Below are 25549 nucleotides of genomic sequence, written 5' to 3' on the forward strand. Positions count from 1 at the left end.
GCAATAATAGCTACATTAATTTCAAGAAAAATCACTGAACTGCAGATATGCCTAGGGATTTCTCATTTTTATGAACTGATGATGAAAATACTCAAATGTTTCTCACCTTTTAGGTACCACCACATGAGAGTGAAATCTTTTTTTATTAATTTGGCTTATATTTTTATTAAAGGTAAGTATACCATAATGTAAGGAGACACATAATTCTACAAAGATTTTTTTTTAAGTAACCTTTTTGTACACCATTTTCCCTCTCCAGAGAATTCATTTTTAGCTAAATCTTTTCATATTTACTTCCTTATCCCTAAATAATTGCTTATAGTGACACTTGAAAAGTTTCATCTCCATTTTTAGGTACTATAAAGTAAGTAGAAATGTCTCCCAAAACACACACACACACACACACACACACACACACACACACTCACACACATAATGCACAATACATAGCTTCAACCCTTCTCTAACCTCTGAATTTAGTTATAATAAATATTCTATTTTACTTTACTAGATTCATGATAGTCATAGCTGAACTACGTTCTCTACCATGGTTATTTTGCTTTCCTGAACAATATTTTACTTTCCCTGTAGTTAATTTTTTCCCTCATTTGCTTAGCTTCTATATACTTATCATTGATTTAAATACCCTAAATCATACCTAGATTGTGAATCTCTCCTCAGTACAGTGAAACAATTAATTATTGTATTACTTTCATTTTTTTTAAAAGAAATCTTTCCAGAACCATTTGCCCTGCATTAGCCTGGTTGTCCTCTGAACCTGATGCATTGTTGCTTTGTTGGTAACCTTTCTCACTGATCTCTTGGGCATTTCCTTTGCTTCTCATGTGTTTTGGAGAACTGCATTTTTTATTCCAAATCTTGCCCTAGTTGGAAATTAAAATTCTAGATAGGATAGGAAATAATTTTCCATCAGCATTATTAAGCCATTGCCCTATTACCTTCCAAATTCCAATGTGTCTATAGAGATTATCTAACATCAATCCAATTGTTGAAATTTTGGATATTCTTGTTTGCATTATTTGGAAATTTTAGAGTGGTGGGCATCCCAGTGGGTCTGTTTCTTCCAATGTATCCCAGGTGGGGGAACTTTTGGTCTTGGAACTGATGTTCATGTCTACATATTGTTCTTAAGTTGTTTCTTTGATGACTTTTTATACTCTTAATATTTTCTCTTTCTGGCACTCATATTCTTACGTTGGACAACCTGGACCGGACCTTTAATCTCGTTATTTCTCTCTTGCCGTTAATATCCTTTCTTTTTGCCTATTTTCTGGAGGTTTCCTAACCTTCTCACTCTTTTTTTCAGTTTTTCATTTGTATATTTTCAATATCCAAGAGCTCACTTTTATAACTAAATGTTCTTTTTTATAGCACACTTTCCTTATTTTATGGATGTATTTTCTTATTGCCCTTAAAAATGATGTTGTAAATGTTTTCTTCTTCCTTAAAAGTCTCTATCTATTCTAAATTGAGGGGCCATATGATATAGTGGTTATTGGCATTGACTCTAGTAACTAAGTGCCTGCATTCAAGTCCTGGCCTGACTATTTATTAGTTACGTAACCTTGGGAAAGTTTACCTTTCAGTGCCTCCATTTCTTTATGTATAAAAACTATATGATAGAGTTCTTCTGAATATTATAGACTAATACACATAAAGTGGTTATCACAATGCTTGACATAGTATGAGCCTATATGTGTTAATGTTAAACAAGAAGCTGATTATTTGTTTTTCCATGTTAGTTTTAGTCTTTGCCATTCATAGATCATTTCTTTAAATATGTTGTGATCTCCATCTACATGGTCAGATCAACCACTTGAGAGTACTGAAAAGATGACTGGAAACTCTATATATGTCAAGGGTCTTTTCATTTGCACACTTTACTGCAGGCCATTTAGTTGGGGAATCCCAGATGTCATCATCTTCATATCTTGAACTCGTCAAGTCCCTTGCCTGAAGAGTACTCACTTGTCTGCCCAAAAAGAGAAGATGGCCAGGGATTTAAACCTTTTTATAAGGTATTTCCATCCACCACTCTGCTGCATGCTTCATGGAGAATACACTCCAGTGCTCAGTCTGGAAAGAATGAGCTAAAGTAGGGAGAAGATCTGGGTGTCTAACTTCCTCTTAAACTAATTTATCAATTTAGGTTGGTTCCACGATTTCCCTGTCACTGCCTTGAGAGTCATATGTTCTGACCTGGTAAGTTAGCAACCATTTCACTATTTCCAGGTCCAATGTTCTTGATAGAAGTGGTTTTGTATCTTGTTACAAAAATCTTTTCTATTTTTAATGGGATTTTACAGAGAATAAAGGTAAATGTGAGTGTTGAATTTACCATCTTTAACCAGAAGTTGAAGTGACAATATAAGACAATGAAAAGCAATTATTAGTGGGAAAAAATTGTCTAAATTATACCTAGGCATTTATCTCTATAAATTTCCCTTTCTTAACAAGCATTGATATTTGGGAATAGCACTTCTGAATTATACCCTGTGCCCATTTAAAATTTTTTCTCAATAGCAAAGCCGAAATTAAACCTTAGTTCTCAATCCATCCACACAGTATTCTGCCTAGCCAGCACTGGCTCTCTGCAGAAAAATTTCCAGTAGCACTAGCATTCAGCATCCCAGCAAGCATTGCCTTCTCCACTTCGTGCTTAAGCATGTAAACATATATGAGGTTGTCTATTTATGAGGTGCTATATATCAAATGTTTTTGCCATCTTCCACAAAATGGTTCCAAAAAGAGATTCAAAAAGGAGTATAGTACTTCTGAAAGAGCATGGAAAACCCCTCCTTTGAAAATGATTCAGAAAAGCTCGGCAGAACAAAATGAAAAAGTGAGGTAGGGTAGCAGCCAGAGCAGCCATTTTATGTGTGTGTACATGGCATGGTGAGAGACAGTTTACTTTTATGTTTGAATTTGGTACAAGCAGCACTGTATTTTTAAACAGAATGTGCTTTATGGTAAGAGTTATTTCAGAAAATGTCTTTTTTACCTCATACTTCATTTGAGAGAAAACAAAGACATTAAATTGGGAGTAGGTGTATTTCTTTTGTGAAACATGGTTTCAGCAGTGCTAATTAATATTGCCTAGCTTAGCTATTCATCTATTCTGTTTTTTAATTAAATAAAATTCTAATTGAATGGAAATATTTTATTTCATGTCTCCCTAATTATCACTATGGAGTTTAAAGCTACGCCTATCACTAAAACATTATTTCAGTGGAGCCATGATGGTAGCATAATCCCTACTGCAGAAAAGTTTCTAGTGGAAAACTGTAACCATTTCAATACTGTATCATCAAACCTACTAGACATACAGTGTGACAGCAGCATCTGGAGCAGAACACCTCTTTTGAAACACTGTGTCTGTCCGTGACATGTTATAGCTGATCCAAATATTTCAAACAGTATTAATATCAAAAGTACACAGTGAATGATTTAAGCATATAAGAAAAACTAAAGAGCGAAACATTTCTCTTCCTTCCTATATCCTGTGAGATCAGATCTTGGAATTATCAGTCCACTCTGCAAATTTCTCTGAATTAAGCAGAATTAATAAAATGTACCTTACTAGATAAAAACCTATATTCAATGCTTAGACTTAAGTAAACTCCAGATGTTCTGTTAAACACTCAAATTGAGACAGCCAGGGTGATAGCTGTTTTGATGTGCAAAAAGATTTTAATTCCTAGAATTTTAATTCCTAGATTGTATTTCTAGAATTTGTTTTGCTTGGCACACATTAAAATTAGACCACCGATCATGATTTTTTTTAACTAACTCTATTTATAAATGCATACATATATTACATATCTGTGTATTTTGTATATCTATGTATTTTTTAAGCAAAATGTGATGAGACTTTGTAAATTTACCAATCTCACAAAAGCATCTCTCCACCGACCAACATAACTCACACCTCCGACTGTGCATTAGGCTTTGATTTGGAGAGGAATGGTGAATAAGATTATGTCATCATGTAGAAAAGTAAATTATCTTAGGCAACAATATTCATTATCAGAAACTTAAATACTGATTACCCATTATTTTCTTTTCTTAAGTCATACACAAGATGTAAGACAGAAATGTGCCCTTGTTGCCTGGCTGAATGATGAGTGCATGTGTCACATGCTGCTTATTCAAAAACGCAGTCAGTCCCTGATAAAGATTGAAATTGTAGAGAATGTTAATGGAAAGACAAGAGTCTAAAGTTCTTCTGTAGAGGCTATTACTTGACGCAAATGAAAAATGCAGAGTATAGTGCTCTGGGCTCTTTTGCCCATTCTGTTGGATTGAAAAGGCTCCAATTATTCCATTTATTACGTTGATGAGTTTTTATAACATGAAATGAATTTTGTGATTAATGAGGATTTTATGTAGACTGTACATGAAAAACTTCATCTACAAAAAGCAAATAACATTATTTTCTGGCTAGTGAAGGTGAAAATGAAATGCAAAACAAAGTTGATTGACTTAAATTTAATATATGAAAGGTAGCACTAGTTAATAGAGTATTGATTAAAGATATAAAAAGAAATGGTGACAATTCATCAAATATCCTTGTTCTAGGTCCTCAGGGTGGCTGCTTAATAAACATCTTTTCTTATAACTGATTTATATTTTTATATTACTCTTTTTATATCTTGTTTCTTTTTCTTATAGACATATCAAAATCACACACTATTATTACCATTACAAACCAATGCAAAAATGTTATTTAAAAAAACTCTTCGTTATTTTAACATCTTAAATGGTATTGATCTTACAATAAGAGCAGGTGCCAAAGAGATGGGAAGGAGTTTAATTCAAACACAGTAGCTTCCATTAGTCAATTAATTCAGGGGCAAAGCTATAATTGAAAAGTAAAGAAATATATCTATAATCTGAATGTTTTATCCATATAATATTAATTTTGCAACTAATTTGAATATATGATCATTCACACATGACATTTATGATTTGTTTCTATAAAACATTTGTACATAGGACCATCTTTAAAATATATCAAATCAAATTGTAAAACAATTTTTAAATCTTAGAAAAATGCTTGGTTTTTTTTACTGAATTTATCTTTTCCACTTTACTCTCCACATGAAGACAACTTATATCCTACACACACGCACACACACAAACATACACACACTCCAGCTTCAATTCAATTCTTAGAACTATGGGGAAAATCCACAAGCAGCCTCTCCCCGGGGTTATGCAAAAACAATTCCAAATCCTAATTCAAGAAAATATTTAACTACTCTATATGCAACAACTTCCTCCTTTGCTTTTCTCGAAATTATTACACAAAGCAATGGGCAAGTCTCTGAAGACTATACTTTTGCCCTCATGAGATTACTTCATGGAGTGCATACCATTCTGCAATTTGCAAAACTTGGAAGTGAATGGAATATGGGAGAAATCACCCTGTTTATAGCATAGTGTTTTAAGCATTTTCTTCCTTTTCTTAACTCTCAGATAACTTTGCCCTATGTTTGGCAATTTGAGCCTAAGCAATAAATCAGCAACTCTGTGAAATAAGTGCCAATCAATCCTATTCCATGTCACTCTATGGACAAATTAATGGACTCTGATCCAGGAAAGGGTGAATGGCCAACTTACCAATCAATCCAGTTGGCAATGTGGTCTGGCGGCCCAAGAAACATCTACCTAGAACCAATAGAAAGCCCCAACGAAAATACATCTAATAATTGATTATGTTCTATGTAGATTTAATAGATATTTTTCAATAGGCAAGAATATATTTTAAAAATACAGTAATGTGTCTATTGATTGATGATAGAGAAACAGGATTAAGAGTTTAATTATTTTGGCTCACAAATAGGATCCTGAATAGTTGGGACACCTTGGGATAGAGTTTACTCTCCTCTTTGAAATGGGATAATAAAAGAGTAAAAATATTAGCTAGACTAGTATTTTAAAAGGAAGGGCAAGATTTTTAGACTTGAATCAAACAAACAAAAACTAAACATTTGTTTTTCCTCCAAGTTTCTCATTTATAGCAAAAAAATATATATTTACAGCACACATCTGTATGTCTACCTTTTATAGTCAAGTGTAATCATTCTTGCCATTTACCTCCTGATTTAATAGAAATAATAGCATTGTGCTGGAATAATTTTGAACCCTCATAAGGAAGCTGCTGAATATGGTTAAATACGATTATTAATCACTAGCTATGATCAGGATCAATAGAGCTACACATTAAATTTAGCTTAGCCTGAATTATGCCTGAAGATATATTGAAACTATATATGGTTCAAAAGACCATACAACTCAAATTTTCCAGCCCAATCCCAGTATTAAATATTGTATTTCATAGTTAACACATATATCCTGGTTATTTTGAAAGATTTAGCCACTTTATATATTATTGATAGTCCATGTGTCATGATATTTATCTGCTGTATTCTAATTAAATTTTCCTCTTGTTGCTTTAATAAATACAACTCCATTTGGAAATAATATAGAAATGCCATGTTTTCAAACTCCATGAGCATATTTTTCTTTAAAAAGTTAGTATAAACAATAAAAGAATACTACAGTGTTTGCCATGCTTCTTTATAGTTGCCAGATTATAAATGAATATTATTTACAATGTACAAAATATCAATCACTGCTCAGTCTATAAAAGTGGGCTAAGAGATTTTTCCTCAATCACAGTATAGGAACACAGTATGCAAATATATGTAACTATCCATAATAACTTAGGTTCGTAATATTTCTTATGGTTTACAGAATAATTTCACATTTTTTAATGTTTTGTGAAGATTAACTTTATAGTTTCGCATTTAAAGGAGGCAAATGTGCTAGAGCAAGACCCTAAGTGATGTGGTCTTGTCAATTTAGTCTTGTCTGTCTGGGTCCTTGGAGAGATGTTATGACTTAAAGAAGTGGGGCAGACAGCCAACCCCCAGGCAAAAGTGTCTCCATGCTGCTGCTTATTGATATCCTCTCTTTTAATATTTCAAGTAGTATAGAGGGAAACGAAGTCAAGATACTCAACGTTGGCCCAAAGAAATTTGAATGGAAGTTGAGAGAATAGATGATTCTGAACACAATTAAATAGAGGTTTATATTCATACCTTGCCTGGTTACTAGGAAGAGCCCAGCTGATCTGAACAAAAAAGTACAAACCAAAATAAATAAATATGACCTTAAAAATAAGAGTGTAATAATTTTAAAACAAGGACAGAAATTCTTCAACACTCCTTACCCATCAAATTCTTCAAAACTTCTTACCCTCTTCCCTTAAGTCTGGGTGGAGTTGTGACTGATAGAACCATAGAGTACAATGTGCATAATGCCATACAACTACTGAGGATAATTCATATAAAATCATGCAGATTCTGCTTTGTTTTATTGGAACAGTCACTTTTGGAGCTCCAAGCTCTATATCTGACTACCTTGAAGCCTTCATGCTACCCAAAGCCACCAGGAGAATCATCCAGAGATATTAGCGAAGATTTTTCCAGATAATTTCAACCCCCAGTCATTCAAATTACTTACAGCCGGGGTCTTCTGGGTCTTTCTAGCTGTGGCCTGAACATTGTAGTAACAAACTACCCATACTGTGCCCTTTCTAAACTTCTGATTCACAGAACCTAGGAGCATAAGAAAACAAACAGTGGTTGTTTTGTGCCTTTAAGTTTTGGGATAGTTTGTTACATAGTAATAGATAACAGATACAGTGGATAATTTTGATAACTGTCAGGGCAGGGTTTTAATTCCTCATTTCTTCCTAAGAGCAAGGCTTTGGTGAGATAAATAAGAAACCCAGTTTGCTTTATAGTGGATACAAAATAGCTAAGAAGTAGTCAAAAGTAGCAAGATAAAGTATTGTTTTGTAGGTGTTTCCCTCTGGAAAATGTGAAAGATCTAAATTTCCCCTTCACACTCAGTGTAAGGACTGAATGATCTGCTTCCTCTTCTGCATCAATAACACTGAGAAACAGAAGAACCTTGCCTATTCCTGAAATATAGTCTGGATTTTAGAAGGAGGGTATAGTGGTGGAAATTACAAAAAGGAACATGCAGAGGAAGGGAGAGAGAGAAGGTAGAGAAGAGACTCCAACTTGTTCATCTGAGGTGTATGCTGTGTGCACCAATAGATGGAAAGTTTCGCACCGTGCTCTGGACTCATCTACTTATGATTCCTGCTGGTGGTTATGGAAATAGTATGGGTATTATTTTAGAAGGTTTCTCTAGTTCACTGTTGAATAACCATTTTGGAAATAATTCCAGTAAATCACAGTTTTAAAATCTGTTAGCAAAGTTGTTGAAATGAGAATGTTGACATGGGTTGTGATCTCACAAAGAAACAGAGTAGCCACAGCTGACAGTAGGGGTACCATCATCACATAAATCTAGGACTCAAACAGAGAACAGCAGAAGGAATGAAGGGAAGGTGAGCGTACCTTAGCCTCAGAAGTTATACACCCTCAAGTGCAGTTTTCTAACACCTAGTTCAGTGCTTCTGGCATCTAGAAACAAGAATAAAAACACCTGCAATAAACTGAACACCTCCATCTAGATACAAATAGGATATGGAGAGGAAAAAAAGTTAGCGTAGGAACAGAAATTAATTTTAGTTCTTTAGATCTATGCAGTCATACAATCAGCAAAAGGAATTTTGCTTTCTCACTTAATTTGGAGGAGTTGAGATACAGTAAAATATAGAAAAGAATCACCCGAAAGCCTAATCCAGTAGACTGCTATCAATTCTCAGAGAAAGCCAATTTTTTAGAATTTGGAGACTTCACTTCTTTCTCACTCACCAGGAGTTCCTATTTCTTCCAAGAATCCCTATTTATTTGTAATTTTAAACATCATTCTTTAAACATCATCTGACCAGTTTCCTTCTACAAACAAAAAAGGAAGGTGATATTTTTATAACTTGTTAATAAATTTCAGCACAAAAAAAAAAATCATGTCTTGACAATGATAAGACCTAACATATTTAAAAGATACTTTATAACTAAGTTGGGATGTCTGGTAAGATGGCAGGGGAAAAAAAAGACCATGTTTATTTGCATTTTAATAGAGTAAGAATCCCATTTTGAAAACTACTGCAGTTTCGTTTTAAACCAAGCCATGTTTGAATACATGCATTTCAGCATTTTTAAACACCTCTGTTTCCCATTAAACCAGTATGTACATTTAATTTCCTCAGTTGACTCTCCACTGAAATAACCATATACAGAAAAGAACACAAGCACTTAGGACAATCCACTGACAGCCCTAACGGTACTCATGTAGTATGTTCCATCTCAGTGCCCAGAAGAGTACCAAGTCTGACAAAATAGATTCTTACTCTTTTAAACAAACTAGCCTAAGATGACTCCATAATATTAGCCTAAGATGACTCCATAATATTAACACTTTTTAAATGAAAATTTTGTTTACATATGCTTCCTTGGCTCTAAACCAAATTAATTGTGTTAACTTAAATATTTTATTCTGCCCAGTGACCTTATAAATCACATGGAACATCTAAAGAATGTTTATTACCAAATATTTACAACTGGTAATGTGAAGGAATTATGGTATCCATTCACATAGGAGAGAAACTAGAAAATTGGAACTATTGAATTACTGCTTATATAATGAAGTTTATAACTTCTAATTTTAAGTTAGTGCCACTTATTTCTCTAATGGGGAAACTAAGTTTCACTAAAGTTAATTAGAAATAAATTCGTTACATTGAGAGATTATCCTACCTATCAGTAAAACTGATCCTAGGATGTTTTGAAACTTGTCACTCTAAAACTCATAAATCTTGAAAATAACTTTATCAATTCTTAATTAAATAAATATTAACCTCTCATCTCCTCCTTCCCTTCTGTTTCAGAAGAGAAATTATCCCTAGTCTTTTTTTATGGCTAATGGCTCTATTTCTAGTCTGCTTTCATCTATTGCTGCCTTTTGCAAAAAAGTCTTTTTCTAGTGGAAGATACTATAAAAAGTTGAAAGTGATGGACTTTCAGGAATAAACAGACCTGGGTTCAGACCTTCATACCTCACTGCTTCCTAATTCCCAGAGGTGTGACCATAAAGAAATTATGCAATCACTTTGCAGTTATAGGGAAAGAGTTTGCAAAACCCTTTTCCCTGTGGCGTGGAAATTTGACCATCAGTTAACTTTAGCCGAATGACTACTGCATGGTAAATTGTATCTGGACAGGGTGAAACTATAAACATACTGTGAATACCTTACAAGAAAGCCATAGGTATGGACTTCCCTAAATATAAAAACTCTTGCAACTAGATCTTCCTCACAAGAATGCTGGAAACTATGCTTGTGGTTGTTCAAAGGCTATTGGCTTCTATGGAGCATGATGCTTCTAGGCCAGACCCATTTTTCATCCTCCTGATGAATTTCATCTCCTAATACCTGAGCTGTTGGCTGGACTGCTGCATGGTTTCCTATAGGAGAAAAATGTATGGGGCTTCCCTGCTGGCATTCCATGTTCCTGTTTGGTATATTCTTCTGAGCATTCTAGTGTCACATATGACCTGTGATAGTCTTGTAAGTCTGAATGTTTAGCTGAGCCTAAGAAGACCTCCCACAATGAGCAGTGTACAGGGATAATAAAATCTACCTTCTAGTGATACTGAGAATTAAAACAGATTGTACATAAATACATACGCCCATATTGATGCAAACACACCCATATAGATATATTTCCGCACATATGTAGTAAGAGAAAGCTTATTGCATTAGAATTTTATCAAAATGTAATTTTGATAAATGTAATTTATGATGTCAGTGTTCTGCTGGTAATTGTAAGTTTGAAGAGGGCAGGGGTAATTACTTTCATTTTAGTATTCTCAACTACTATAAGAAGGCTGCCACATAATAGATGTTCAGTTTATATCTGTATTTTCCTATTAATGGAGATCCCAAATTGAGATCTGTGGAAAGCCAACTCCTTATAATTTTGACAGGAGTTATTCTAAATAGGAAAGAAAAAGATTCATGGGCCAAATAAATTTGGGAAGCACCTAGTTAGGTAATGCTAAACATATTTTCTTTTTATCACAGTACTTCTTGCAACTCTCTAAAATAGAGTGGAGTGGGAGAAAGAGACATATACTTACTGCTTGTGTGATTCCATCCCTATCTTTTTTAGGGCCAGCTTTTAAGATGGGTTTTTGTGTAGGAAATACTGCCAAAAATTCAAAGCTGGGTCCTCTTAGAGCTATAAGTGTCCTTGGCTATAAACGGAGACAACTAATTCTCCTGTATACAAGTGAGTGGAATGAGAATGGAAAGATTTACTAAATTTCCAGAAATCTCATAGCAAGTAATATGTCCCTATAGAGCTCACCCTATTGTTGATTGAAAATTGCTCATACAGTTTGCCACAGCTTGTCTGTGTTATACTCCCCACCCCCGCACACACACACACACACACACACACACACACACACACACAAATTATTCCAGATGGTAACACAGTAAGATGAAGTAGATAATTGAGCATATGTCCAAGAACCAGAAGGATCCTCAGGTGTTATGTCTATGGTAGAATCTAGCCTAGTCCTCGTGCATGTAACTACTGGAATGTTTGTTCTCTAGAAGGACAAGAGGAAGTTTTGTATCTGCTTTTCCCAGTCTTCCTTGGATCCTCAACCTTCAGCTCAATGATAACAAACCTGTGGCTTCCTTAGTGTTTCTAAAGCTCTCTAACATTTTGAGATCTTGTAAGGCAGCGATCCCCAACCTTTTTGGCACCAGGGACTGATGCTCCTATGAGAATCTAATGAGTGATGGTCTGAGATGCAGCTGAGGCAATGATGCTAGCACTGGGGAGCGGCTGCAAATACAGATGAAACTTTGCTTGCTTGCCTGATGCTCACCTCCTGCTATGCAGCCCAGTTCCTAACAGGCCACGGACTGGTACTGGTCTGCAGCCCAGGGGTTGGGGACCCCTGGCCTACCAGGCATCTCCACATGGATGACCTTGTGGGCACGTGTCTAAAACCCATTCATTTCTTCCTTCTCATAGACCACAGCTGCTCCTTTTCTGAGCTTTATATCATCCTAACAGAATCACTAGTAGTCATTCACCATGACTGGAAAGTTAATAATTGTCTTCCAACGAGCTGTTTCACAAAACCAATTCATCATGAAATATCTCAATTGATGTCTACTAGTTTCAACATGGCTATTTCCAAACATTTTGTATTTTTCTTTAAGCCCTGATTCCCAACTCTACCATCTTCACTTTCTGTAATGATACTACCTTATAATTTCATAAAAGAGTTCTGATATGAACTACCTCATCTTGCAGCCTGTTCACCTCAAATCTTCTCAAATCTCAGTCACCCTCTCACCCTTCTCCTGGCAGAGAAAGAAGAATCACTTTCTCCATCTACCTTCGAAAGGAGAAAAACCTCATGGCAATTTAAAAAAATATACCCAGGTTTAAGGGTCAAAGAGTCTTGGATTCAATTCCAAGTTTATTCACTTAGCTGTATGATCTTTAACAGCTTTTTTTGTTTTATTCATCTGTAAAGCAAGAAAATAACTACCTCAAGACTGAGGCGATGATTGAAAATGGAAGAGCTTTGGAATGATGCCTTTACCTTATTCTTGATCTTGCTTCCTCTTGGTGATGTCTCCCCTACTCTCTACTATATTTACTCTCTCTCTCCCATCACTAGACTTCTAACCTCAATCTAATTAAACTGAAATTAGTGTTTGAGACTAAATACCTTCTTCTAGTCCAGATTGCTTGAAAAATGTTTCATCACCACATAGAGGGTTTCCAGATTCAGCAAATAAAAATATAGGACATCCAAGAATTTCAAGTTCAGCTAAACAATATTTTTCAGCATAAATTTTTTAGTATGAGTATGTTGCTTGCAATATTTGAGACATACCTGTTCCAAAAAGCATTCATCATTTATCTGAAATTAGAATTTAACTAGGCATAATGTATTTATCTGGCAGTATTAACCATATATTACTTAGAGATAGATAGGATCTTAGAAAAACCTCTGCTTTAATCCTTTCAAGGGACTTAAATGGAAAGGGTGTTGTGAAAGTTAAATGAGTTAATGTATGCAAAGTACCCAGAAAAATGCAGGGCACATGGTAAATATTTGTCAAATGGTTCCTATTTACTATAATTTTGGAAATTCTTATAGGTGCTTCTGTTAATACAAATATTATTTTATAGATGATAAAATGTAGGCTCAGAAAGAGTAGGTCACATTATCAAAGTCTTGCTGATATGGTAGAAGCTCATGTCCTCTAACTGCTAAGCTGATGATGCTTTTCATACTATTCCATTCTATCATTGGTCCCAATTTGTGCAACAATATGTGATATTACTATAGAGTACTAGTGTCTTCGCCAAAGTGTCAATATAGTTTAAAAAGATGAATCTGCTCTAATAAAAAGAAGGAGAAAAGAGAAAGTAAGAAAGAAAGGAAAGAGAGGAAGGGAGGGAACGCATTAAATTGAAAATGTATCATGCATTATGATTCTGGGTTTCGTGATTTAATGAAGGTAAGCTCATTGTAGATAATAAAGCACTAATACACTTTTACTTCTGCTGAGTGATTCATGCAATGGAAAATATTCCTGTTTTCTTTATCCCTCACCTACCAGTGGATAACACATTCTCTCTTAATAGTCATTTGCGTTAGAATTGGTGAAAACAAGTATTTAAAATGAACTGTTTGGGCCTATTCCATAGACTAGAGAATTCAGCTCTGAGAAAAACAAACTGCTTGCTGTCTTCCTTCTCTACAATGGATCAGAACGTGCCTGATACCATTGTCTAGGTCTTCAGCTGTGGGATATTACCAACATAACAGGACCAAACCACTGATGCGTACAGGGACAGAATACTCTCAAGTTGTCTCACACTTTAAAAACACACTGGACTATGTCTGTCTTATATGACCTGTAACCTCCAGCACAGTATGAAAAAACACTCTACTGAAGAAACAAAGCACAGAGGTCTAATTACAAATAGCTGCAGAAGTAACTAGAAGAAACACACTTTTGACTTTAAGCATTCAAAGATATAATAAGGATTTAAACTGACTTTATTTTGAATTGGCAGTGTTAAGCCTACTGTTCACCTGAATAGACTCATAGAAACCTGATCTTATAATTCAATTCTTGAAAAGTAGAGGATTAATATTTATTTGATTTTGAAACTAAATGGCTATAGCTATTAATCACAGAATAACAAACTCCCAAAATACAGGTTGACTTGAACCAGACATGTTATATTATGTATTATATGAGGATAAGTATTGTGATGAAGAACAGCACACATTTGAATTATTATTACTATCTATTAACTTATTTAAGAGCCAATACTTGGTTTTCTTATTAAAATTGTCACTTTCACCATCTTGATTGAAAATCAGTGACAAATAAGTGTCTTAGACTTTTGTTTTTTACTACATTTTTGGAGTAATTTCTGGACTGTAGGAGTTGCTCGATGTCATCAGTAAAAATAAAACCATTAAAGAAAAGTGCAACACTAACCTATCTAAAAAAGTCACTTCTAAATAATAGCTTCAATCACTTCTTCTTGGCTAGCAGCAGGGTTTGCTAAAACTGTTAGTGCTCACAGTGGCCCATACACTTGGATAAGTTTATCTTATACTTTGTGGAGTGAAAATAATTAGGGGAGCAAATATGCTTTACCTCAGTCAGAATTCTAGGTGCAGCCTACTGGGGACTTGTGTAACAACCAATTTGTGGTAGCCGAATCAGTCACAAGCACTGTGCAGGGGACATGTTACAAGATGGGTTCACCATGGGTAGGACAACTTTTGATGAAGAACTATTAGGGTAACTAGGGCCTACTCATCATCAGTGAGGACCCGGCTGGTTCAGTTAAGTTTAGTACTTTCCCAGGCAATCATAATCAGAGGACTATTGTCCAAAATATTAGGCGTTTCAACTAAAATCCCTAAATATAATATAGAAGATAAAGGATATAGTTAAGATGACTCGAACATCATAATCGATGAAGTACATGTTGCTAATGGAAAAAAAATAAAATGTAATAAGCATCGTCGAGTCACTTAAAAGGTCAGGAGACTATTAGTGCTGTGGGGCCTATGCACACTGTGTGCCTCAGTTCTCAGAGCTGCTATTGAGTTGCTAAGCTTGTTGCTCAACTCAGCTCAAGGCCAAGTCATAAACAGCCTGGAACAGCTGCTACATGAACACGTATGGACTTCACTTCCTTCCTTGCTTTCACCACCACCCCTCGTTTGCATATTGGGACTAACCAAACCCTATTAATCTAACCAGCAGTTCTTCATTTGCATGAAAGAATTACACTTTGTGTCTTTTGCCTTTATAAACTCCGCCATTCCTTGTTCTCTTCAGAGCATAGTTTGGGTTGTCACTTGAATCTGTGTCTCCTGGATTTGAATCCTTTAAGACCCCCAAATAACCTTTTAAATTGTTTTTATAGCCTCACATCTTCAGTGGTTAACAATATAAATTAATAAAACAGCAAATAGTTAACAAAAATTCTGATTTTGTTGTAAACCTAAATTTATGTAAAAAATTGTCTTAAAAATAATTAACAAGATACATATAAACCAGTATTACATGTAAAGTAATAATAAAATAGTGATTCTGGTTTAACCAACTTTTAAGCTTCAAACTTAATTTTTCTTACAAGTGCCAAGTTACACTTCTTAAATTATTTGTTATAAAAACCTATAATTAGTCATGAACTTGATATATAAATAGCTATTATAAATTTATAAAATCTTTAAACAAAAAATATAAAACTATCAAACCAATAATTTCAAATTTTGCATTATTTAACAGTTTGTATTATTTTACTAAAACAATTATTTTTAATGTATATATGATGCATACTGTATTTCTATGATGAAAGTTCTGAGTTTAATATGTTTATTTACTTTTTTAACTGTAGGAAAACAAAACAAATTTTAACATCGTGGCCATTTTTTACGTGTGCGGTTCTGTGGCATTAAATACATTTGCATTTTTGTGCAACCATCACCTCCATCCTTCCCTAAACTTTTTCATTTTCCAAACTGAAACTCTATGTCCATAAAACACCAATTCCCCCACCTCCCCTTCCTCCCAGCTCCTGGCAATGACCATCCTTCTTTCCGACACTATGGATTTTACTACTCTAGGTACCTCACATAAGTTTAATCATACAGTATTTCTCTCCTGGCGACTGACTGACTGCACTCAACCTAATATCCTCAAGTTTCATCTACGTCATGCATGTGTCAGAATTTCCTTTTTAAGGCTAAATAATATTTCATTGTGCGTATGTATCACATTTTATTTATCCATTCATCTGTCCATGAACACTTGGGTTGCTTCCACCTTTTGGATATTGCAAATAATGCTGCTATGAAATTGGTGTACAAATATCTGTTTGAGTTTCTGCTTTCACTTATTTTGGGTACATACACACAAGTGAAATTGCTGGATCATATGATAATTCTATATTTAATTTTTTTTAGTAATTGTTATGCTGTTTTCCACAGCAGCTATATAATTTTACATTCTTAACAGCAACCAAGTAACACTTTTGATTCCAGTCCTTTTTAGCAGTGCAATGATCTTGAAGCCCAACTGCCTAATTTGGACTGACCATGTTTGCTGTTAATAAAAATAACCTCAAAAATTATGCTGGTAGTCCTCAAAAGTCCTTGATTTTAATGAATGAAGATTTCTGCTTAAAACCCTGTTAGCATTCTATAATGGTTATTCCTAACCTCTGCCTATTTGGGGCTCTACATTAGCATGTGTGTGTATTCATGTAACAGAGAGAAAGATACAGCTCTGTGTCTACTTTAGGAAAACCAGTCTTCTTTTTGTTATCTTATATTCATTTGCAGTTGGTTCAGTATCTCTCGTCCTTATTAACTTCTTGTCCTGTTTCCCAGGACTGAGTTTTTTTAGGTGCAATCTCAGATTCACCAGTGCTGTCCCTAACAAGTGATGTCCCTAGTCCCATTCCCAAGACAAGGAAAATTCTGCCCTGGTCCTGGGATCGGGAGGCTCACGGACCCGGTCTTCTTTTCCTAGGCTCCTCAGGTGGCCACAACTTCCTCTACCGTTAGGACCTCATCCTCGCCATCACGTCTTCTTAGTCACTCTTTACTGTTGGCTTCCTGCCAGGTACCAGTTTCTGGACTCTCACATTCTCCATTTTTTGAGGCAGAAAGAAATAACCCCTGAGCATCACCCTGCTAAGAAAAATGCCACCTGTTCAATTCATGCTAATCTTTTTGATTTCCCCCTTTAAACAAAGAGAGTAATTTAGGATATCTTTAGAAAAATATATAAAAGAAAATAGATATATTTTTTTATTTTCTTTATAAGAGAGGATTTCTGTCCTTAAATATAATGGAAGAAATCAGAGGAACTATAACATTTAAAACGTCTGTACATAAAGAATTTCTGCAACATGGATGGACATGGAGGACATTATGCTAAGTGTAATGAGCCAGACACAGAAAGACAAATACTGTATTATCTCATTTTTATGTGGAATCTAAAATAATCAGACTCATAGAGGCAGAGAATAAGTAATTATCAAAAGGTACAAAATTTTAATTACGTAAGATAAGTAGTTCTGGATGTCCACCCTTTAGCATAATATCTATAACTAACTGTATTATATATTTAAAATTCGTTAAGAGGATCTATGTTAAGTGTTTTTACCACAACAAATAAATAAGAATAGAATACTAAAAGGAGTGGGTGGAAATTTTTGGAGGTGATGAATATGTTTGTGGTGTTAACAGTGGTGACTGTTTTATAGGTATATACTTATCCCCAAAGTCATGGACTGTTTTATAGGTATATACTTATCCCCAAAGTCAAAGCATTAAATATGTACAACCTTCTACAAGTCATTCATAGGTCAGTACAGTTTTTTCAAGACGATATGTGACATAGAAAGAAATGCCTCAAAATATTATCAGTAATTAAATCAAGTGTTGGGCTGATCAGATATTTGTTTTTCATAGATATTTTTGTGTATTTTTAAAAAGAATTATACATTACTCACATCAGTGAAAATAGTTAAATAAAGTAATTAATGATTTTTAAAAAATGCAAAACAGTGGAGGCATATCATCTTGGTGTAAATCTTGTGTTCCACCACAAAGTACTGTCTGGTCTTGGTAAATTACATAAGCTCTCTGAACCTTGGTTTACTCATATGAACATGAGATATGATACTTTTAACTTGAAGGATCCAGTATAAGAGCTATGAGTAAACATAAATGTGAAGCAACAAAATGCGATATGTAATAACTGCTCAACACATGAAAGCTAATGTTACATCTTGTTGTAAAGTTTTTACTTTTTAATCATGCTTATCCCAACCTTTGGAGTGCAAAGGACACTATGTTTAATGCACTAAAGCTGTGGCTGGCATTATTCAACTTGGCAGGAAATTCATTTAAACACCTTTAACACTTAAAAGTTTCCCAGCCCTATTTGTCTACCTGCACTAATGATCCCCAGCAGTAGGAGACCTGCCTTTTATTCCTCCTGTGAGGCTCTGGCATCAACATAGTGACTGATTATATTTCTCACATTCTGTCCTTCACTTTCAACACTTTGTTTAGAGTACTAATGACATCTTAGAAAGTAAACTTACGTTAACCCAGGTAAACTTCGTTATCCCCGGCACCATCTTGCTGAGTCATTAAATGCCTTAGACTAAATCCTCCTGCTCTGCAGCTTAATAGAGAGTCACTCAGAGTTGTGGAATCAATTATGTTCCCCCTCCCTTCTACCCTTTACAGAAAAGAAGTGACAAATGACACACAAAGGCCTGGTTAGAAAAATGAGTCAGTTTTCCCTTAACTGCAACTTAATCAGCATGGTAGCCTCAGTGCTAATGAACATTAGTCCAACCAAATATCAGCTGGAAGTAACCCAGAGCACTTCTCCAAGGCAATCATTTTATAGGTGACAAAATTCAAGTCCAAAGAATGAGTGAACTACTGAGACGTAGGCACTGAATACAAACTTGGTGAATGAATGAGCTTTTACATCGGAGGGCTAGATGGAAGTTCAAAAAGTGATAGCTATTATGTTTTAAGGTTTCACTATTGTTACATACTATTCTAAGTGCTTTGTGTGCATTAGCTTAGGGGAACCTTGCCACACACACACATTTTACGAATAAGAAAATTGAGGTATACAACAGTTTAGTGATTTTGCTAAGGCCACATAGATGATAAGCGGTGTAGGTAGATTTCGATCCCCAAAACTCTGTCCCTAAATCATATACTCTTTAATAAATATACTATACTCGCTTTCAGATTAGGACTTCAGTTCTGTATTTCTATTTTAAAAATAGCTCTTAAGTCTCTCCATTTCTTTAGACCATTAATATTAATCAAGTTCAGCCACCGTCCTCTCTCACCTCTATTCCTGAAACGGCCTCCTAATTAGTCTTCTTATCTCCAATCTTCCCCCTCTACTATTCTCTCTAGTACCGTCAGACCAATCTTTCTAAAAGACAAATTTAATCATACCATTCTCCATGGTTAAAACCTTGCAATGCTTCTTCATTATTTTTGGTATATAATTCAACTTAGTGGCTCATAGGACCCTTGCTAACCATTTTCCCCTTGAAACTGATACACCAGTCTATTGAACTTCCTACAAAGCAATACTCTCTTTGACCTCTAATCTGGTCCATGCTTTGTCCTTGCCAGCTAACTTCTATTCTAGGTTTCATCTTACACATCACTTACTTTGGAAAGACCCACCCACCCTCTCCCAAGTCTTGCTTGGGTTCCCCGTCTCTGTATCTGATTCAGCAAAGAACTGATCATGTCATATTGAATCTTTGCCTATTGCCTTTTAAGTTGCCTATTTCTCCCATTAAATTATTTACCAGGGCAAGAATCAAACTAAATTTGCCGTTTCATCATTGGATCCCATTTGCATAGTAAGTCTGTTAACCTCTTTGTACTCCGTTTCCTCAAATAAAATGGAGATGGTGGTACTTCATTGAATTAAATGAGAAAAGACATAGAAAGTATGTAGTGCCTGGCACATAGTAATGCCTTAACAAATGGCAATAAATAAACATTTTCAATATGTATATGCTTCGTGGTATTTCATTAGGAAGTAAGTATAATTATATAAAATACCAGCTAAAATGATGTCTAATATGTTTGAAATGCAAATTTGATTTTGAATAGTTGCAGTAAAAGAAATACTATGAGAGAGGGTAAAGAGAGAGAGCAAAGGAAAGAGGCAAGGTAGAAAGAAAAGCAGAGAGAAGCAGCAGCTGGCCTTCCAGTGAGCCTGCAGGGTTCAGTGTCATCTTATGCAAAGCCCCCATAGGCCAGGGAAGCTCAGCTCAGCTTCCTGGAGGAAGGAAGACTCTATTGGGTTAGAATAGGAAGTACACAGGGCATGTTATTCCAGTTTGGAATATTTCACATTATTGAGGACACCCCCATCTAAATTCTGAAAATCAAAATTAAAATAAAAAAGTAATTGCATTATCTGTTTGCTAAATCTTATATTTTCTTAAAAAGAAACAAGACATTTATTCTACAACAAATGGTGAAAAACGTAAACTTTACAAAAGATTTCTAAGCTAACAATTTTAAACACATTCATGATAAGTACAACTAGTCTACTAGCAAGGTGTTTGGCAATTATTAGATTCTTCCCACTTTTTCTAGAGGCAGATAGAGAGCAGGACAACTTTAGTTATATCAAAACTCGAGCATGTGGCTGTCTTGGTGTGTGGGGTCGGGGTAGGCAGGATTGTAGGTGGTTAACACCAATCAGCACAAGATGCAATTCAAAGACTTCCTAAACTTAGCTCAGTTTTGTTACGTGGCCTTCAGGGGAAGGGATAGTGAGAGTGAATAGGAATTGTGTATAAAAGTGTTTTTGTCATTTTAGACTTCGAATTCACAAAGATCTGCTGCATGTATTTTAGGGAGACATGTGATTGTTTAGTGTGGAATCTCTGTTCCCAGGGGACTTCCTAATCTGTGGTTGTGTGCATAGGAAACTGCTCTCCAAGAACCTAACAGCTTAACAAATAAGCCACAGATGTGCCTGTGTGGGCTGTGGCCCAACTACTGTGAGGTCCATATTGACTTAGACCACTCTCCCTTACTAGAAATTACTTTCTCATCCTCTCCTTCTTGTCTCATCCTGATTTTCAAATGTCAACACCGTTACTGTCAGAGAGGGCTAAATGTTTAAACATGTTCTTAATTCAGCCTTTTATGCCATCTAGCAATATTCTCAAAGAAGTCCTCTATCTCCAGAATTAACACTTTCTTGTCACCTGCCCAGGACTGCACAGTCCATAACTTTATCAAGTTCAAAATAAAGGAGCCGCTGCATCCACCTGAAAATGCATACTTTTATATGGGCCCATACTGCCTCCCCTCCAGAAGAATATGGTCCACCTTAAAAAGAGAGCTGCTCCAGAGTGACGGTTCTCCAGTGTACTGAACCAGGCATTCTGTAGGCTGTCACTATAAATACATATACCTATGTGTGTGTGTGTGTGTGTGTGTATTTGTGTAAAAAATGGTTTGCAATATAATTTTTATATATGAAAAAAATTGTATGAAAAATATAACAAAATAAGAGACAAAGTTCTTGTGGTAATTTGACTTATGAACACTAACTATAGGACAGACATCATGCTAATCACTATGTGTGTATCCCCATTTATCCTTACAACAACCTTGAGAGATATTCGTTGTTATCTCTGTGTTACTATGTAGAAATTAAGGTTCATAGAGGTTAAGTAAATAGCCCAAGCTGCCACATCAGTGCATGGCAGAACCAAAATTCAAGCCCTGCTGAAACTTCCTAGCCTGAAAGACTAGGTTGTAGCCCCAAACCGCTGCTCAGATTATCCTCATTTATTTGCCAAGTGAATTACTGTCATAAAGGTACCTGATTTGGGGCAAACACAAACACAGAGGCAAGCAAAGGCCCTGGGTGATACAGCTTAAAATCCAAAGGAATAAATAAAGTCAAGGTTGGGCCTATCCAGAATGTACCCCAAACTATCAAGAATGCCATTCCCTTTTAAATCCACCCTTATGATGCCAAGCTGGCAAGCATTTCCTTGACCGGAGGATACCACAGTTTTCTGGAGGACCCCAGTGCTTCCTACTCACCTTATACTCAAGCCCATGCCTCAACTTCCTATTTACTCATCTTTATAAAAAGACCATCCAGATCCAGTCATAATATCAAACAAAAGTAACTTTTTATTTCATGCCAGAACAAGGATTCTTACAGCTTAATCTTGTTTTTATATCAAACGTCTTAGTTGAAAAACAATTTATTGTCATTGATTTCTCATATTCCTACTCCCAAACATATCCCGAATATTTATATTCTAGGAAGTTCTGTAAGAGCAGATTATGTATTAATTTAGGTACATTGGATTATGATCTATTAGACATTTAAAATGACATAAGCAATAACTAAAAATACAACCTTCCAATTGTCCAAAGAGAACTTAATAGGCCTATTTGTCATATACTTTCTGACAATGAAGGAAAGGAAACAAATATGTGACTATCAAAGCAAGATAATATTCTTCAGAAACGAAAGTAAAAATAGGAAGTTGATCTCCCTGTAAAATTAAAAAGTTACATAGCATGTTGTGGTACTTCTCAGACTTTAAAGTACATGTGAGTTACTACAGATCTAGTTAAATTTGAGATTCTATCTCAGTAATTCTGGAGTTGGACGGACATTCTGTATTTCTAACAAACTCTCAGTTGATACTGCTGCTTTTGGTGCAGGTACCACACTTTGAAGAACCAGAGACTGGTGGTTAAGGCAGGGGCTCTTGAGTTAAATAACCTGGGTTTGTATCTCGGTCTGTAGCTTAACAACTGTGTGAACTTGAGTGTGTTATTTAACTCTAAACATGTTCAATATCTTCTGTAAAGCAGGGCTAATCAGAATATTGTTATATAAGATGATGTATGTGAAGCATTTATCACAGTGCTTGGTGTATAAGAGATAATTAGCAGAAGAATCAGAAAAGGAGGGGAATTAGTGAAGAATTGATGTATTTTCTGTTAATGGAGCTGTTTAACGGACACAGAGGGATAGGTCCTCAGCCTTCTCGAAACTGTGAAATACTGTGGGTGGGGAGGTATGTATTCACTTTTTCACAGCTGTTTCAATATTTATGCATATATATTTACTATTTCATAAGATAGTGTCAACTCACATTTTTATGTAGCCTTTCTCCAAAAAGAGTGAGAATGAATAATGATGAGCACCCCTTAGCATCTAAAGAGCAGATACGGATGGGGCACCCAGTGTGAGCTTTTTCGCTAAGCCCGAATCTTAGGGCTGGCTCAGAAGCCAGGATTTTCAGTCCTGAACTCCCAAGACTACTGACACAGGACTAACTCTGCTACTGCTAAGACTACTGAGACATTTCAGCAGCGACTCAGAGCTAATTCCTAGTCAGAGGAACTCCTGATCAGCCAGTGATGATAAAATATTTTCAAGAGAAGAAGAAGGTACCTAGTAGGGAGAAAAAAACTTTTTAACCAAGGAAACAGCATGTGCAAAGGCAATTGCGATGAAATAAAGAATGGTGGGAAAGAATCATTGAAAGAAGGTTAGTATTGTGGGAGAGCAAAGGACTAGAGGCTACATGCATGAGATGAGGGTAGATACTGGAGGAGGTGCCAGACCCAGAGGCCATACGAAGGAACTGTGTCTTGATCTTAAGAGCATTAATATGTTTTAAGTAAGCATGGACATGATCGCATTACAAAATAATGTACTAGTTTCAACATGACATAAGGCCAGGAATGAAGCCAGAGCTGACGGTCTCCAGTTAGGAGCCTATTTAAGTAGTTGAAGACAACGGTGGTAGAGTGAGAGACGGGATGGTGGTGCACAGGCACTGGAAATTATTAAAGGATTTTAAACGGGGAATTAGAAGTTCAGATTGTGGGTTTAGAAACACGCATGGTAAATTGAAGCCGTCAAGCCCAAAGGAAGACCACTTAAAAGGTATGGCAAAAGTACAGGAAGAAAATTTGAAAGTCTGCACTAAGATCGTGGGGTTAGAGAGGAGAGGATGGATTTAAGAAATACTTAAAAATTAGAAGCCCTTTTTAAAAACCAAGTTTTGGTGGTCTCCCAGAATTCAGTGACATCAATAAGGGAAAGATACAGAAAAAGGAGAAAGGAATTTGAAAGGCTGGGTTAGAGGTTCATGACTTGGCAACATGACTTAGTTAATATACAATTCAGCAGCTTAATGAGTGTCTTCCCTCAATCCTTCTACCTTCTTGCTAATAAAATTTCAGAATGATGATAGTTATCAGAACAACACTATATATAAGTCAAAATAATATCATTTAAGTCTAATTTTCCAAATAGTTTCATAAAATGGAACTGTGTTCTGACCAAGAAGTTGATGTTTTAGATACAATGTTTTAGAAACCAGACCTCAAATGTCACATTTAATCGACTGTAACTTGACGTGTGAGTATGTTATATGGATACAGACCGTTTTTTCAAGAGACAGTGCTTGAGTATGTAAACCAGACGCGACCTCAGGAGTAACACTGGTCATCACAGGGTTTAGCCATCCGAAACCTAAAAACTAGAGAAGCAAATCTTATGAACTGAAATGCATTGGGGGTTAATAGGTCAATATGGTGTTGCATTATTTGCTATAATGGCACTAAGCAATCACACAGATGGATCGCCAGAGCAATGTACCTGTGAATGGCTATTGTAGAACCATCTTGAGTTTGTTTTTATTTTGAACTATCTCTCAAAGAGCTGGAAGAGACACCGGGCAATGCCTTTAAAGGAGATGCTGTGACTTAGGAGCAGATACCACCAAGATGAGTGTCTATTTAGTCTTCATCACAGAGAGCTGGATGGCAATGCAGCCTGGGAAAGTTTCAGGGACATAGCTCACCCTTGATGATGAAGAGATCAGTGCTTCGAAAGAACTCAGGCTTTAAAACTAAACTAGATAAACCTGGTTTTGCACTTAAGTATTGCGCTTCCTGGCTCTGTGATCTTTGGAAAGAGAGCTGAACTAGATCTTTACCTTTGAAATAATGACTGATTTATGCCATATGTAAGGACTGAAACGCTAATATACAAAAAGCACATGGAAAAGTGACAAGAACATAGGTGCTCATCAAATGTATGCTCTTTTTCCTCTTCTTTCTACAAAAGTGATTCAAAACTTCAGTGTACATAAAAATCTCCTAGGGTGCTAGAACCTATAATAAAAATCTCCTAGGTGCTAGAACCTATAATAATATAGGTTCCTACACTTTACTTTCCAGTAATTCTAACATATAGCTCTAGAAAAGTACTCAGAAATATATATTCCACAGCACCCACAGTGACTGATGCAGAGATACGCAGACTGACTACACATTGAGAGACTGGTAGGAGAAAACTGAGACAGTTACTCGAGGATACAAAGGGCAATCCTGGCAC

This window comes from Pteropus medius, unplaced genomic scaffold (assembly GCF_902729225.1).
Source record: "Pteropus medius unplaced genomic scaffold, Ma_sr-lr_union100, whole genome shotgun sequence".
Lineage (NCBI taxonomy): Eukaryota > Metazoa > Chordata > Mammalia > Chiroptera > Pteropodidae > Pteropus > Pteropus medius.